This window comes from Papaver somniferum, chromosome 10 (genome assembly GCF_003573695.1).
Source record: "Papaver somniferum cultivar HN1 chromosome 10, ASM357369v1, whole genome shotgun sequence".
Classification (NCBI taxonomy): domain Eukaryota; kingdom Viridiplantae; phylum Streptophyta; class Magnoliopsida; order Ranunculales; family Papaveraceae; genus Papaver; species Papaver somniferum.
Window position 1 is genome coordinate 126,011,589 of NC_039367.1, and position 16,748 is coordinate 126,028,336.

Consider the following 16,748-nt stretch of genomic DNA (forward strand, 5'->3'; position numbering starts at 1 on the left):
AGCTAGATCAAAAAATATCACCTAAATTTGAGCAAGTATATTCCTTTGTGTACCCGTGTTATAATCCTTACCCATATTTTAGCTGGAAAACTCTTAGTAACCTCACTCTTCAAACATCCTCCTGCGAAGTAAATCTACTCATAATGATATATATATATATATATATATATATGTTAACTAACATCAACTGGACAAATATTTTTATAACTTAGGACTGATATTTTCCATCTTCGATGGTGTGGCACCTTTAGGTAATATGAGTTTGCCAATCATACGGTTCCAACAATCTTTAACATCTCACTTCCGCTTCCCATCAAAATTTTTAATGGATATGTGAACACCTTCTTCGATTATGATTACCTATTTTCTTAGAAGAAACATCCACAAACATATTGCTTTAGGAGCACTACCAAGCTGAATAAAAAAAAAATGAAGAAGCCATGAAAAAAACCTTAAAAATCTCTATAGATGGTGGATTCTCGACAAAGTCTAAAATCATGAACCCATAATTATACGAACTTCTGATCCAACAATCAGACGTGAGTATTGAGACACGGGTCTCTCATCAAATCTCTGACTGAGAATACTTTCTCTCAGAGTACATGCAGATATGTAGTCTCTCGGCTGGACAACGGCATATCTCATGAATACTGAACACTTCAGTAATTATTTCTATATAGAATCACGAGATTGGCGGCTCCTAGACAGCTTGCTCTGCTAGTGTAGAGCGATAACGTCTTCAGGATACAAACAACAGTTTTACCTGACTATATAAAGGATATGAAGCTCAAGCAAGCTCATGTCAGAATAATTAATGCTCCTAGACAGCTTGCTCTGCTAGTATAGAGCCATAAGTTAATTATTCCTAAATTCTTGGATTCATCCACTGAATTTCCGAAAATATTCAAATATTTTCGCAATATTTCGTTACTTCAATCTATGGTTCTTCCCAGCAGAATTCCATGGGTTAGTAATAAATATTCAACGCACGGGCGTCTGAGCTACCTCCGAGTAAGCCCCGTCTCAAAAGGTGCAAGTGTACTCAACGATGATGCACTAACAATCACCGCACGAACGAGTATTTCAAAATACAACGAGACGATGAACCTATGCAAAATAGGAAGGGAAATAATAAATAATTAAAATATTGACCAAGGCGCTAGGGGATTGGGCTCACCGACCGGCTGGCCGTGCCGTGGCCAATCCCACGCCAGTTTTATATTTTATCATATCTTTTGTTATTTTCCTTGATCTTATGAAAATCCTTTCATTTGAACAAACATCCTTCATTTTAGGAAACTCCTCAGTTTCATGGTGATTCCTTCACACGAAGGAAATAATATAAAATTGGGAAAAATATTGTGGGGCCGTGATTGTTGGCCAACCGGCCATGCCTTGATCCCGGCCGGCCCCACACCTCATGGTTCCTCATTATTTTATTATTATTTTCCTAATCTCATGAAAACTCCTTCATCTCATGGTATTTTCATAAATACATAAAAATAATATAAAATTATGGAAACCCGTGGGATCGGCCCCAGTCGGTCGGCCATGCCCTAGCCGGTCCCACACGCCCCTTTATTTTTTTGTTATTATTTTAAGGTTTCCTTCATCCCATGAAACTCCTTGATTTCATGGTATTTCTCTCAAATTAGGAAAATTCCTTCAAATCATGGAAAAATACACGGAAAATACATAAAAATTAGGGAAACTCGTGGGACCGGGCCCATGCCAGCCGGCCATCCCTACTCGGTCCCAGACACCCTTATTTTTATTATTTTAATATTATTTGCTTCCTTGATCCCACGGAACTCCTTCACTTTAAGGAAACTCCTTAATTTCAACAAAATTCCTTGATTTCATGATATTTTCATAAAATCATGAAAAATATTATAAAATTAGGAAAAGGCACCATGGGATCGTGGTCATTGGCCGACCGGCCATACCTTGGCTCCAGAGGTCCCACACCTCGTATTCGTTCATTTTATAATTATTTTCCTTCATCTCATGAAGTTTCCTCAGTTTCAGCAAAACCCTAATTTTGTCATATTTTCTCAAATGGTTGCGCAAACGCACGCCAGAAAATATCCAGATTCTCAGGACTGAGACACGGACGTGTTGAAGACGTGAGCATGTTACCTTGACCGACCAGGGTTGGCTCTTTGGCTCGCAATGAGCCGGTCCCACGTATTTTCATGATTTGACCTAATTTGCGCAATTGCACGTATTAGGTCCAAAACTCTTCCAAATAATTTTGGAATTTCATGAAGTGATCGTCATTCGGTCCCACGACCATCCAGGGTTGGTTTCATGACCCCTTGGTCGGTATCTCACCTCTCCATAATTAATTAGGTTTTATCACCTAAGGCTCAGACGAGCATTATATGAAAAATGATTGAACCAGCATTTGATCATCTTTTCACCAACTCTTCAAGGGGTCTTGGTATTTGCTCACGCGAGCATATGGACGCTACATGGTCGACCCATGGTCTCATGTATCCGGTCCTCCTTCATTCCATGGTTAAATTTTCAATAAAATATCACTCGGTCATCAATTGATCAAATTAGGGTTTCTGAGTCCAAGGATCATAATTACAGATTCGAACGCTAATAATTTTACGACGATCTCATGATCACCATTTTATTATACTCGGTTCAACTACCAGTATTATAGTTAATGTTTTATTTCGGTCACGCTGCCAATAATTCATCAGATGAGCAACACTTGCTCAGATGAGCAATATTTGCTCAAACCAAGGAATATTGGTTCAATTATCAATATTCAACAATTCATCGAATGAGCAATACTTGCTCACCTCAACGTGAGAATTAAACCTCTATCTCAACGGACACATTCAATTCATGAGTTTCAGAACATTTTGCAGAATCATGTTCAACTCAGCAAATACATGGACTCATCGTCCCATGAAGTCAGCAACTGACTAAATACACGTCTACCCTGCAGACTCCAGGTTCACGAGACATCAATCGTGTCACTTGGGGGGATATCAACTAGGATTTTGGTCTGGCGGTCTATGGCACGTGTGTTCATACACACGATGGAATGTGATCAAGTCGTGCAATCAGTTGAAGGAGTTAACAAAGTAGTGGATGGAAAATCGACCAAGTCTCTGCACGATGAGCAACTGGTTTCAAACACGATTTCCACTTCACCACTTTTTGATTCCATCAACTGTCACACTTCATGGGATCATGGTGTCTACAATTCCAACAATATAAATAAGTCTCTGAATCATGATTGAAGACAGAACAAGAAACTCACATCAAACAGACAACACGAGATTAACAACTCAACATCTGAGTAATTACTCTCAACAGAGGTTCAATCGTTCAGAATTTATCTTATTCAGAATATACAACACACCTACAATCTTTGATTACCATTGATTCCACACATTTCTCAGCTTCCCTCCTACAGATCAACCCATCCTCTCTTGTGACCGAATTTACTCTGGAACGACCATTGTCTTGGTTTAGGCCGGAGTATTACAGATTGATCTCTCGAATTCAAAGCACTTCCTTCTTGAAGTGCATCTGTGTGAGGTTGAACATTTCGCTCGGTTCAAGGAGTCTCCTCCGTACGATCGTCTCCTTAATTCCGTAAAAACCAGCAAATCGTTTTACCCCATCTACAATCTCCCATAAATTTATGGAGCACATATCAATCAAAAAAAAAAAATATCGAGCACATTTGAGATGATTAAATGAAAAACATCTGACATTATGGTTTAAACTCGGGTCAAAAGAAATACACAACAATTCATTTCGACTTTTGAATTTTGATGTATTGTTTATGCAGTTATGTTCTTCTAGAAAACTCAAGTGCATTTAAATAACTAAAAGTGTTAGAGCATTGTTGGGTTGAACCCACTAAGCGTTGGTATGTCAAGGTTGGTTGTCATATTTTTGTATAAAAACTCATAAGTTGCTATATTAGATTACTAGAGTCAACTTCGTTAGGTTAGACTAGGAAGTCTAGAAATATTGAGACATACAAGTATTACTCTGAAGACCTGAATATTTCGAAGACGTTTCGACATCAACGATGACATCATCTTTCTACTTGAGGTTAGTAATACATGACTTGACTTGTTACCATTTATATATCACAAGCTTTCAAGTCGTTTCTAATTGAAAACATAACATGCAAAGTTATATACATAAAACTCTGGTATAATAGACTTGATCATCATATTGTGATCAAAGTGTCAAGGAACAATATAACAATAGTGATAATTACTTTATATTGGTATATTGAATTACGAAGTATATAATGTTTATGTTTTGAACTTCGTAATTGCGACAACGACATAATCTTTGTAACTCGTAACTAGATTGTGTAGTGAACATAGGTTTGATTTCATACCTAGAAAACTATGTTTAATTGCATGAGTTTATGGAAGTAGACGTACGAACTTGTTTCGTAGTCGAAAGGAAATCAAGAGGATTGAAGATCTGGTTTTCATTGTTGAAATCAATTTTTGAAAATTGTGCCTAAAATGATAAACACCTTCGAATTTTTCGTAAAAACTTTAAATTTGATATTGTTGTTTGTACTCATTGTGTAGATCTCTTTAAAATCTTTCCAACGAGATAAAATTTGTAAAATTCCAAGGCACGGATTTTTAGATATGTTATATTCTAGTTTGTTTTCCAATTATACCCCTGAAAAAATATGATACATAAGGAATTACAATACAAATTGACTCTTATACCTATTTACCCTTCCTCTTTGGTTTATTTACGAAAATGTCTAATACCAATTTGCCCATCCTCTTCGGTTTATTTATTAATAATCTATTTGTCATTCCTCTTCGGTTTATTTACGAAAATGTCTAAAGGGAAAAAAGAAAATTTTGATTCAGAGGGGCATTTTTGGTTTTTTGGCCCGGACCGTTTCTAATCTTTTTGTGTCAATTGATCACTTACAGTTTACAAAAAAGTGACCATATAGAAGGTCCTCCCTCCCTCGCTTCGCTTGATCGGTCGGCCCAATTAAACTGGTGTTTAAACGTCATATCTTTGTGGGGAGAGTGGTTGTGGAAACCGAGGGAAGAATTATTTTGATAATCTTTCCTGATATGAAATTTGATCGGTTCAGATCTTAGTTTACCAAATTGATGAGTAAGGTAACAATTTATTTATGTTTGTTAATCGTTTTCCTATTAACAAAAGCTTATTTAAATTGCCTATTCTTGTTGTTGCTTAAGGAAAAGTACGGTTTAATTGTTTTGTTTCAATTGGTTTTGGTTAAGAAAAACTAAATCAAGTTTGGTTTTTGTTTTTGCTTAACAAAATAGGAGGTTTAATTGTTTTAGTCCAATTGATTCCTGATAAGAAAAACTAATTTAATTATGATCTTAGTTTAGGTTTATCAAAACGAGGTACGATTATTCAGGTCTAATCAGATCCTTGATAAGAAAAGTAGTTAACCTAGTTTTGTCTTGTCTAAATGAGTATAATTATTTATGAATAATTGGATCATGATAAGCAGTCAAGTTAATTCATATCTTTTTCTGATTTATCAAATCAGATGAAAAATTACTTCAAGCAAGTATTTCCTTGAAAGGTGCAAAAACAAATTACTTAGGTAGTTTCGGTTTTAGTATTACTTATCTAAAATGGTATGTTAGACCTTTGTGCTTAACTCTAATAGGTTGTATGAGTTCTCATGAACTCGTAAGATCCTTTCGGTTTGCTCTTATATTTTTTCATGTATTTGTCATTTTTGTGACAAAAAGGGAGAGAAATATATGGAGTATACAGGTGATTTACAATCACTGAGAAATGACATATTATATGTGCTGAAAGTATATATCTAACGAAACTGTAAATCATGGACTAAGAGGAGAAACATATCATGTTGTTGTGTAGTAATTTATACTACAAAAGAGGAATAACAAATAGGTTTGGATTGAATATCTACCTAGCTTTCCTTTAGGGGGAGTAAAGCTTTTGTTATTCAAATGCGTCAACATTAGCATTTATTTTTGAATATGTGCAGGTTATGAGCTGTTGAAACTTGGAATCAAGCGTATGAAAAGTTAAGAGAATGTTATGTAATATAATATTTGTATCTATTAACTCGTGTATTCTCCATAAAATGTAATAGAGTTATGTCATTAAGATTGACAAAGGGGGAGATTGTTAGAGCATTGCTCGGTTGAATCCGCCAACCGTTGGTATGTCAAGGTTGGTTGTAATATTTTAGTGTCAAAACACATAAATGACTTGATTAGATTACTAGATTCAACTTCGTTAGGTTAGACTATGAAGTCTAGATATGTTGATACATACAAGTATTACTCTGAAGACCTAAAAATTCTGAAAACGTATAGACATCAACGATGACATCATCCTTCCACTTGAGGTTAGTAATATATGACTTGACTTGTTTCCATTTATATATCGTAAGTTTTCATGTCGTTGCTGGTTGAAAACATAACATGCGAAGTTCATGAAACTCTAGTATAATACACTTAATCATCATATTGTGATCAAAGTGTCAAGTATATTTATGAGCTATAATCATTCGTAAAAATTCAACTCCAAAAAATATCTAAGTTTTTGATCTGTGTCATTTTCAAAAGTTTTAGCTATTTATGCACATAAACATATAAATACTAAAATATTTATGCGGAAGAAAACTCTTTAAAGTGATACATATTATTTATTTATTTTTAAATTATTCATGTATTACTCACAGTTCATCAACAGACTCAAACAAGAGGTTGGTGGAAAACCTAGCAACAAGCTGGGCACCATCACCTTTTTAGATAGCTACACCTATTCTAAAAAAAAAAGAATTACCTATCCTAACATTAACATCATGACTAGCGAGACATTCTTCGGTCTCTTTAAATAAATAAATAATCCGGCTAAATAAATTATTTTGTTGGTCTCAAGATTATACAGGTTAGAATATAGTTGCCATGATAGTTTAGTTATCATTCGATCAACCCACTAAACAGAAGCAGTTTGCAGGAAAAGAACATTGTTGTTGATCGTATTTTGCCGAAGCTTATGTTTAGTTGATCTTTCATGGGATTTGAACGAATTAGGGTTGAAAATGATAAAGGTGAGTAACAGTGGATCCACATACTACATGCATGCACTACCATACGAAAATAAACAAAAACAAACTCCCCACACAACTTTATATTCGTGAGACGGAATTGTCTTTATTGTTTATTATATTTATAAAGTTTCAAATTCAAACTTAGACTTCATTTAAGTAGCTAAATATACTTAAAAGAATAGAAAGCAGAAACCCTCAAATCCCAATTGACATAACATATATTATGGATAGATGGAAGACAATAAGTCAATTAGATACAACCCTAAAAGGCTAAAAGCGGGCTAATCAGATGCTCACATCCACCTAATATATTAAATTTATACCATATACATAATGTTCAATCATTATAATGATATAAAGATCATATCCACTATTCATATAATAACAACTATAAGAAATTTTGATTTAAATTTTCTGGCAATGAACTCGTGATTTAAACCTAAACGGCGTTAACATCCAATTCGTGCGGTGTTACTTTAGAAAAAACAATGACAATTTTTCAAATGATGTTAGTCAGTCGCCTTTTTTTTTTCTTTTAGTCGTCAATTTTCAAACAAGTTTTTCCGCTCAAATATCCTTCACTTGCTGCACAAAAACCGTCTTTATTTGTTTTGGTTAAAACAAGTGAGACGACTCACACATGCCATGAAATGCTTTCACCAGAAGAGTTTCTTCTTTCTCCATATAGCTAGTATATATGCAATTTTATTGTCAGTTCTGTTCTGCATGGGTAAATACAAACCGCATGAGGAAGTTCATCTAAGAGGGTTCGAGTGAGTGTTGTGAATGATGATAACTTCTACTTGCCAATATATGTCCGTTGGATCATGCTTTTCTCATTTCCGATACACAAAGTATAAAGTAATACGACTCCCCGAATGTTTCAATGAAGAAGCTCACTGAGCCACGTCGCACTTGTATGATATATTGTCGACATTGATAGTTTTAGCCTTTATTTAGGATTGAAAGTAGTACTAATTATGATTGGGTTAGGAGAAATTAGGTTGATCAGATACGCTTAGTCTATCTGTCAGCTCAAATAAATGAATTATTGGAATTGTAGAATTATACAAGATATGATCTTATCCTGATTGAGAGTGTTGATTGATTAAGGCATAACACCATATCGTTACAGATGAGTAATTAATATTAACAAGGCCCAGCTTGATTAATTCTTTTTAACTCTTTTGATAATGCCTTAACACCCATTTAATTAGAGATTTAATTAATTAAAACCCTCCCTAATCTTTATTTATAATTCTTTTCGTTAAGGTTTATCACACAAACATTATACACGGTACCTAATACCTACCGGTAGTTGACGTTAGAATCGTTAGAGAATAGGTAGTAGATACTATTCTGATGTCATATACGTACCCCCTTGCGTGAGTGAGTTGGTCATGTAAATAGGGAGCACGATGAACTCGTGGTGATTGGTGAAGGTACTGGTTACTTATATAAGTGCTGGTGGAGACGTGTGAGTGCAGTTTAACAAAGGAGCGTATGTTTTATGTTGTTGCATTATTTTTTTATTATATATATTATTTTTTTTGGTAAACAACATGGAGAAACAAAAGGACCATTAAGAGGTCATAATTCCTAGCTTGGAGATGAGATCTCCAGGAATTTGATCTGGCGTCCATTCAGCTTGGACATTGTTTGATGAAGCATGTGCAGCAAGGGTGTGAGCCGTACTGTTAGCACTTTTGGGGACGAAATTGAACTGCACTCTGTTAACAGATCTGGCTAGAGACTTGATGCTGTCAATGAATCTCCAAATTCTCCGGGGGGAAGAGCGAGCTGTGCCATTGAGGATGTTCACCACTACTTGACAATCTCCCTTGATGATTACTGAATCAAAGCCGCGCCAGATAGCAACTTCAACCGCTAATGCGAAACCATCAGCTTCTGCCACTACTGGGGGTATCTGAGACTCCCAATCTTGTTCTCATCCCGCAACAAATTCCATCGTGGTTCCTTGCAATAGCTGCAGAAGCATAACATTTGTCTACAACAAATTTCATGTTGTTGCAGTTAATTAGGGCGAACGATGCTATATCTACGACATTTGTCCTCCTGGATGTTAAGGGGTAGCTGCGGAGAAAACTTCTATGAAGACATTTGCATCTCATTTCTTTCTTGGATGTCGTTGAATCACTTATGTAGAATATACGAGTATAAGTTCTATTTATTTCGGTTTGTGTCTTTTCATTTTCCTATGGAGGTCTGGTTTATGAGACTTTTGTGTTGCTGGTCTCATGCTGAAACTCTCTAGTAATGTAAACTGAAAATGTGACGAATCCTTTATTCCTATATATGTTTGTTCACCATACATCTATTTTTATTTGATAGTTTTACTATCTGTCGGAAATGTAGGACATCCTTGGGGGTCAAAATATTATTCATTGTATCCTTCAATTTCATACATCCAACATTTTCACATATTTAGCAAAAAGAACGAAACCACCTTTAAGAAGCTGTCATAGAGTTGAAATTACCGAGTAATTACATCAGGCTAGGGACAACTTGGCTAGAGTTAATGCTAATACTTTGACGCCATTTGCAATATCGCCAGTTGTCGAAAATTCTTCAGGCTTGTGACTATAACCTGCAAAGCTCACAAAAATACAAGTTAAGACTACAACTAGGATTTGCAATTGCAGTGACTATAGCTAGGTTTGTTACCTTCACATTTTTTATCCTTTAAAGGATAAGACTGAGAAAATGTTACCTTTCTAGAGCAGCCAAAAAGCTAGGAAGTTTTTCTTTCGCGTTATAAAAGCACATAATTAACATGTAAATTCCTTTTGCAATGGGTTCTAAGAGCATCTCCAATGCTAGGGGTGAAGGTAATCCTAGGTGGAGGTCCTATTAATACCTTTTTGTTGTGGGTCATTACTATGTGACAAAAAAAAATGAAAGTTATATTTTCAACCTATAATTCCATCTCCAATGTTAAGGTATTATTACCCTAGAACTTAGAGAAAAATTAACTTTTTAATAAAGAATTGATGATTTGCCAAAAGACCTTGGGTCATGGAGAAGGTAAAGATATGACTTTCTCCTTTACCCTTTCCTATGAGATGGCATCCATGTCATGCATTTACCTTTACCTTGACCTTGGCATTGGAGATAAATTCTTGGCAAGAAAGGTGTTAAATCTTAGGTGTCATGTCTTTTTAAGACCTCCACCCCTAGCATTGGAGATGCTCTAAGGTTTTTGGAAGAATGGTATAAAACACAAACCTTTATAACATGGAATGAAGATCATGCCCATTGGAGATACTCTGTGAATATACACCATTACAAGATTAACAGTGTGTTAAAAATCGTTGATGAAAATCGATCGAGCGTAGAAGTATAACCTACGTCCAATAATTTACTAGAGCAGAGAAGATTTAAAAACAAAATTTCTTTTACCTGGCCATGGATAATGAATCATGGTATGCTCGGCTAATCATCAACTTGTGGTTGAGGTTGAGTTCTTTAGATGCGGCTTCCATGGCCTTAACAATTGATGCATCTGATAATGCTGGTGGATCCTGATTGACAATTTTAAATTCTGATAGTGTGACATTTCGGTTCTTAGCTATCGTAATAGCAGATTGATGAATTTTTTCGATTACATTGTTCCTCCGCTTTTCATCAATGTCTCGTGTATCTGCCAGGATGAGTAAAGAGCTCTCTAGTAAACAACATCTTATTAAATGCTGTTTTGAGGCATAGGGGAGTTCCGATCTATGGGTTAGTGGGGGTCAGTTGAAAATTGACCACATAAACTGTCCTTGTTCCCTGTCTGTTTTCGTCCCTTTTCATTAGTCTAGCTAACAATAATAACCAAGCCGTGGATAAAGGAGAGAATAAACTCATTATTGTACTTATCAACCAGAGTTAGAAGAATACCAATTTCTAAGTGAGACTTGCTCGGGATGCTATTGATTGCCCCTGGATGCAGCTCCAAAATGCCTTGCAGATTAAGGTACAATTTATCAGGTTAAAAGCACCAAAATGAAAATTAGGTATCCTTAAAAAGCTGTCAAGAAGTTACTAATTAGAGATGTCAAAATGCTGAAATATTTAGTTTTTCAAAGAAAAAAGAAAGCTCTTGGGCAGTCAGGGATCTTCTCTCAAGCATTTGAAGCAGGAGATTAAAGGCTATCAACAGGAGGCCTAGCTACAGTATGAAAAATGGAAACTTCAATTGATATTTGATAGGACACATAAAAGGCAAAATATACCTACAGTACCAACAGTATCAATGGATCCAGATTCTAATACATGTTTCTCAACAGTAAGTGCCAACTCCGCAGCTGCCAATCCTGCGTCATTTCTGCCCATCATGATGCAGCAAGAATGATAATGTCATTTATATAATTAGGAACTGTAAAACCCCAGAAATAGGTTTACTCCAGAGGTGGAAGTCTAATGAATACTTTATCAACCAACAACTAGTTCCCCACTGAGATTCTTGTCTTGGTTTTTGGCTAGTTTTCTCTTAATTTTTCTCAGCAAACCTTTCAGTATGTTTCAGCAAGTCCTTTTTAGCTTATGCAAAAAAAGAGAAAAAAGATGACTCGTTAACATAGATGTTATCATTACCTGTAAGGCATCAGAACAGCTCCCGCATGACCTCCATTTCCTTCAAAATCCACTTTTATACTTGCTGGCGCTGCAATAGCAGTTACAACGCCTATTGGTACCTGGAGTTGTAGGTGAACCCATCAAAATGGTTATTAGCACAAACACACACACACACAAACATATTTATATATATATATGTACAAGTATTAGTAAAATAGTTATACCTTCTTCTTCTAGCAATGGGCCTTGCTCAATGTGCAACTCAATAAAAGCTGAATAGCTTCCTTTCTTCAGGAACACGCTGCTTAAGTCATCTTGATCTGTTGCATAGCCTGCAGATCTCGCAGCATCAAAAAATGATATGCTTTGACCATCAACGGTCCCTTTAAGAGCATTAGCAAGTGCATCATTCCCTGCCAATAAGCGGCTGCACATTTTTTACCACGTATCAGATGTCTTAAATGAGCTAAATAAATCTCAGCAAAGATGCCGTAATGCAAAAGCTAAAAGATTATATTTTAATAACCAAATGTAAGATTAGGGCTGATATACTTTATAGCCCGTAAAAATGTTAGTTCTAACCTTCCCAGACAGCTAATCCCAAAACGTGTGGGCTCCTCTGATGTGAACATTATCACTTCTAGAGACCTTTTAGGCTTGAAGTCAGACCTGTGAAGGATTCGTGAGAAAAATACTATGGATAAGAAGTCGCTCTTACATATTTGATTCTTTGGGATTTTCATAATAAGAAATCTTTACAATATGAGACAGGCGAAGCTCATTACTGTGTTATAGACAATTTACTAACCCAGCCAGGTCCTGTACCTTCTCAAGACATTAATTGCCTCTATTGCTCCCAACACCCCAACAACTCCATCATACTTTCCAGAGTATGGAATAGCATCAATGTGAGAACCTGTTGCAACAGCAGTCAACTCAGGTTCATGGCCATCCCTGCAAAGATGTTGGATTATAAGCTTTACAAAAAGACTTACTTTGAGATAGAAAAAACTGAGTTTCTCTTGTATAAATATAAAAAGAGAGGAAACGTAAAGTCTACGTGTTAACCTCGGTGTTATCATAAATCCTATTTTCATCAATCAACTCAAGGTTCTATTTATTTCTATAGACATAATTATTGTTTTTAGAGAAGATGTTGGTGCCTATAGCTAGCGCAAAAGTAAAACTAGGAAGAAAACAGTACCCACTGAAACTCACCATCGCCCAAATATATTACCAACAGCGTCTTCTCTAACAGAGAGACCAGATGATGCCATTATGCTCTTTATAAACCTGCCTACGAAAATCTTATAGACATTAAAAACATACACATTGACCAGAGATCTGTGGTATGATGATTGTGCATATACAAATATGGTAAGTCCTAGTAGATAGTCAAATAAAAGACAATGCACCACAGATATCTCATATACCTACAGTTTTTAGTCTCAAAACTTAAATGTTATATCAGTATATACCAATGGAAACTTTTTCTATTAAACATGTCAGTGTACTGATTGAGTCAAAGACGTACCTCCGAGCTAATACATCTTTCTGGCTGTATAGAATTCTAGTAACTGATGGAGCAGGCGTATCTGAGTATCTCGACAACTCATCAATCTACTCGGGACAGAAACCATATGAATCAATTATTTCAGTCAGTGCCTAAGACAGCAGATTTTCTTCATCGACACTACTAATATGAGCTTTTACAACATACAATTTTAATATTTAAACTCAAACCACACCAACCAGACTGAAATTCGCAATCTTTTGAAAAATTAGAACCCCAAAAAATTACATCCTTTAAACATCAAATTAACAGCCAAAATCTACTAAATTGAAAAGAAAACAAAAATCACTTTTCCCCACTCTATTAAACCCAAACCCAAGTCTCTAAATGACCATAAATAATACAATACAATATAAATCAAAAACACCCAATATCAAAAGTAAGATATCTTTTTTTACCCGACGCTGTAAGTTTTCAGTATCAACTGAGAAGGAAGTTGAAGTACTAAACCGGGGTTCATGAATTGGGTATCCTGAAAAATCTTCCATGATTTTTGTTGTTGGGTCTGTTCATTATGAGCTAAGATTGAAAAGGAGAAAGAAAGTATGAGAAAAAGTTGAAGAACATGAGAGAATCTGAAACCCATCTTGATTCTCTTCTGTGTGTCTTTTTTGGAGTTTGATAATGTGTTTTAAGTAACCTCTTTTAAGTAATGCAGGATATTTGATGAATGAGTGTACACTGAAAAGCGCCAATAATTAGGACTTGATGATATCATACTTTTAGTATTAATATCTTATTCTGCTCCACTTACTTAATCATATTCCAAGTAGGATACAAACAACAGAGGCTGATAAGATGATGACACGCCTATGACTGTTGTCAGTGACTTTTTGTTTTTTTCTCTTTATTTTTCAAGAACAAGGAACTTTTTCAACTGTAGAAATTAAGGTTAGGATGAGTTTAAGATTGAAAATAAGAGAATACAAAGTAACAAGAACATACCTCAAAAGTTTAAATACCGAGAAATCACATAAGAGAAAGAGAAGGACTACTAGAGTAAGATAAATACAAGTATAAGTTAGATCCGATTAAATTGGATGAAGAATGGTTTTTCTCGGAATTAAATTCCAACTATTTTGTTTGTTTTTTTTCTTTAGAAAGGTGTGCTCCCAAAATAAAAGTGATTTAAGTATCTTGTAACTAGTAATGAAGCTTCCGTCGTCAAAAAGATCACCTATGAAAATTCTTCTCCCCGAGTGTTTCACAAATGGCAAGATAAGAAGATTCAGTCCTGCAATCTAAGACCAAAAGAATAATGACTTTGGTCGATAAAATAAGCTTAGGCTATCTTAATGACAAGGAAGAGCTCTATAAAAGGCTTATGAAATCTGAACTCTCACTTCTGAAAACAAACGTCTATCTAAACTTATCAATCATGTTGATAGTTGTCATGATGAAATCAGGAAATCAAAAGTAGAAAATTCTAAATTGAGGAATACTTGTGACTACGCCTTTAGATCAACTCAATTTGTCTCTAAATCAGAGAGGCAATCTAAGAAAAGGTTGTTAAACCCAAGAGTTATAATCAGAATATGGCGGCATCTTGCTTTCATTATGAGCAGCAGAGAATCAAAAGAAAAAGTGTCTCAACAAGCCACAGAATTGTAGACTCGATTCACAAAAAGGCTTACGTCACTCATTCAGAAAGACAAGATCAAAGTTTTCATCAATGTCCCAATCAAAATTTGATACAGTGAATCGAACGGGATACATGGATAACTTGATTTCAGTATATCAAGATCTTGTCTCGAATCTAAGAAAAGAACTCAAAAGTTCAGGGATAAAGGATTCCCGAATTGAGGAAATTGTGAGAAAGCTAATATTGCTAAAGAGAAGATATTCAACAATCGAAAATCATAATCTCATAATAAATTAACCTAGTTATTGTGTTGATATAATTGCCTTATCATTTATTTTCGGTAAGTGATAAGGATGTTTGTGTAAATATGCAAAGATTTTTCGAAATTTCTCTTGAGAATATTGTTTACTAATTATTTTCGGTTAGTATAATTTTCTTGCATTAATAAGAATATATTCTCTTCCTAAAGATTTGAGACAACTCTATTAGTTTAATAGGTGGGTGAAAGTAACCTTTCATTTCACAAAGTGTTGACAAAATGTTTACCTCTAGTTGTAATTCTCACAAAGTTGAAAATTTCTATATTGTTTCCTAATAAGAAACTTCATTTAGAATCATTTGATGGTGAGTCAAATCCTGCTTCAGATCTAAGTAATGATGTTCCTGGTGGATATTTGTCATCTCTTAACAACAATCATCTCAAGAACCTCTCACTAAAGTTATATTTAATTCTATGTGAGGTTAGGAACATGGAAAAGGATTTGAGAAGGGAAGTAAAGGATGTTAATGACAATCTTATGAGTCTTGAATAAAGATTGGTAGTCATCGAAGAAGATTGGAATCCTTTAGGTTCTGCGGATCTGGCTCCAAATGCAATTGAAAAACTCTAAAGTTGTTTAGGCAATACTTTGTGTTTTTCGTAGAATAAACTAATCAATTGTTGATTTATTTTAATGTTTGTGTAAAGTTTATTCAACTATTAATAATATGAATGATTAAGTTTTTATTTTAAATCCCTTGTGTCATTTTTTTAATAGTTATGATTGTGTTGCTTGATCTGAATGATTATTTCTTTTGCTTTGCTTTCGGTTTATGAGATATTGTTTCAGTTTTCACAAACCCTAATATTTCCGATCTCATATTATGTATCTCTTATGATGTTGTGACTATTTGATATAAACAGGTTACAGATCTAACCTTGTGGGATGTTTTATCAAATAATCATATGTAGATATGATTAAACTCATGTGTGAAGTCACGAGTATACTATTATCAATTTATGTTTCATAAATTGTGTATATAGTATACATCCGAGTTTCGATTTTAGCTTGTTACTTTGGCAATGTAGAAGCTAAGACTTTGTCGACTTTTCTCTGGTAAAGGTTATCTTGTTTGTTATTATTTTGTCTCGCAGGGAATAACAACTCACAGGAGGAGAGGTCTATATTGAGCCGATGCTTAAACGTCATATCTTTGTGGGGAGAGTGGTTGTGGAAACCGAGGGAAGAATTATTCAGATAATCATTCCTAAAATGAAAACTTGATCGGTTCGGATCTTAGTTTGTCATATCGAAGGGTAAGGTAATATTTATTTATGTTTTTTAATCATTTTCATGTTAAGAAAATCTTATTAAATTGCATGTTCTTGCTTTTGCTTAACGAAAAATACGGTTGTTAATACCCAAAAATCGCTCCTAGGTAAAACAATGTACTGTCAAAGTACTTTCTTTAGGTTCGAAAATCAAAATCGTACAAAACAAGCCTAAACCAAGAAGTTGGTCGTTCACGTTTTGCTTCGGTTACAAAGAGAAAATGAGTTGATCTTAGGGGAGGGAAAGTAAAGAAAGTTGAGGAAATCAGTGATGATTGAATTGGGTGTGAGGTTACTGAACTATGGAAGAAGAAGAGCTTGG

The 16,748-nt window shown here is 34.9% G+C and overlaps 1 pseudogene; it reads right to left on the reverse strand.

The window, feature by feature from the left end:
• Positions 1–8,601: 8,601 nt before the first annotated feature.
• Positions 8,602–15,198, reverse strand: LOC113318344 (annotated as a pseudogene).
• Between the last annotated feature and the right edge of the window lie 1,550 nt (positions 15,199–16,748).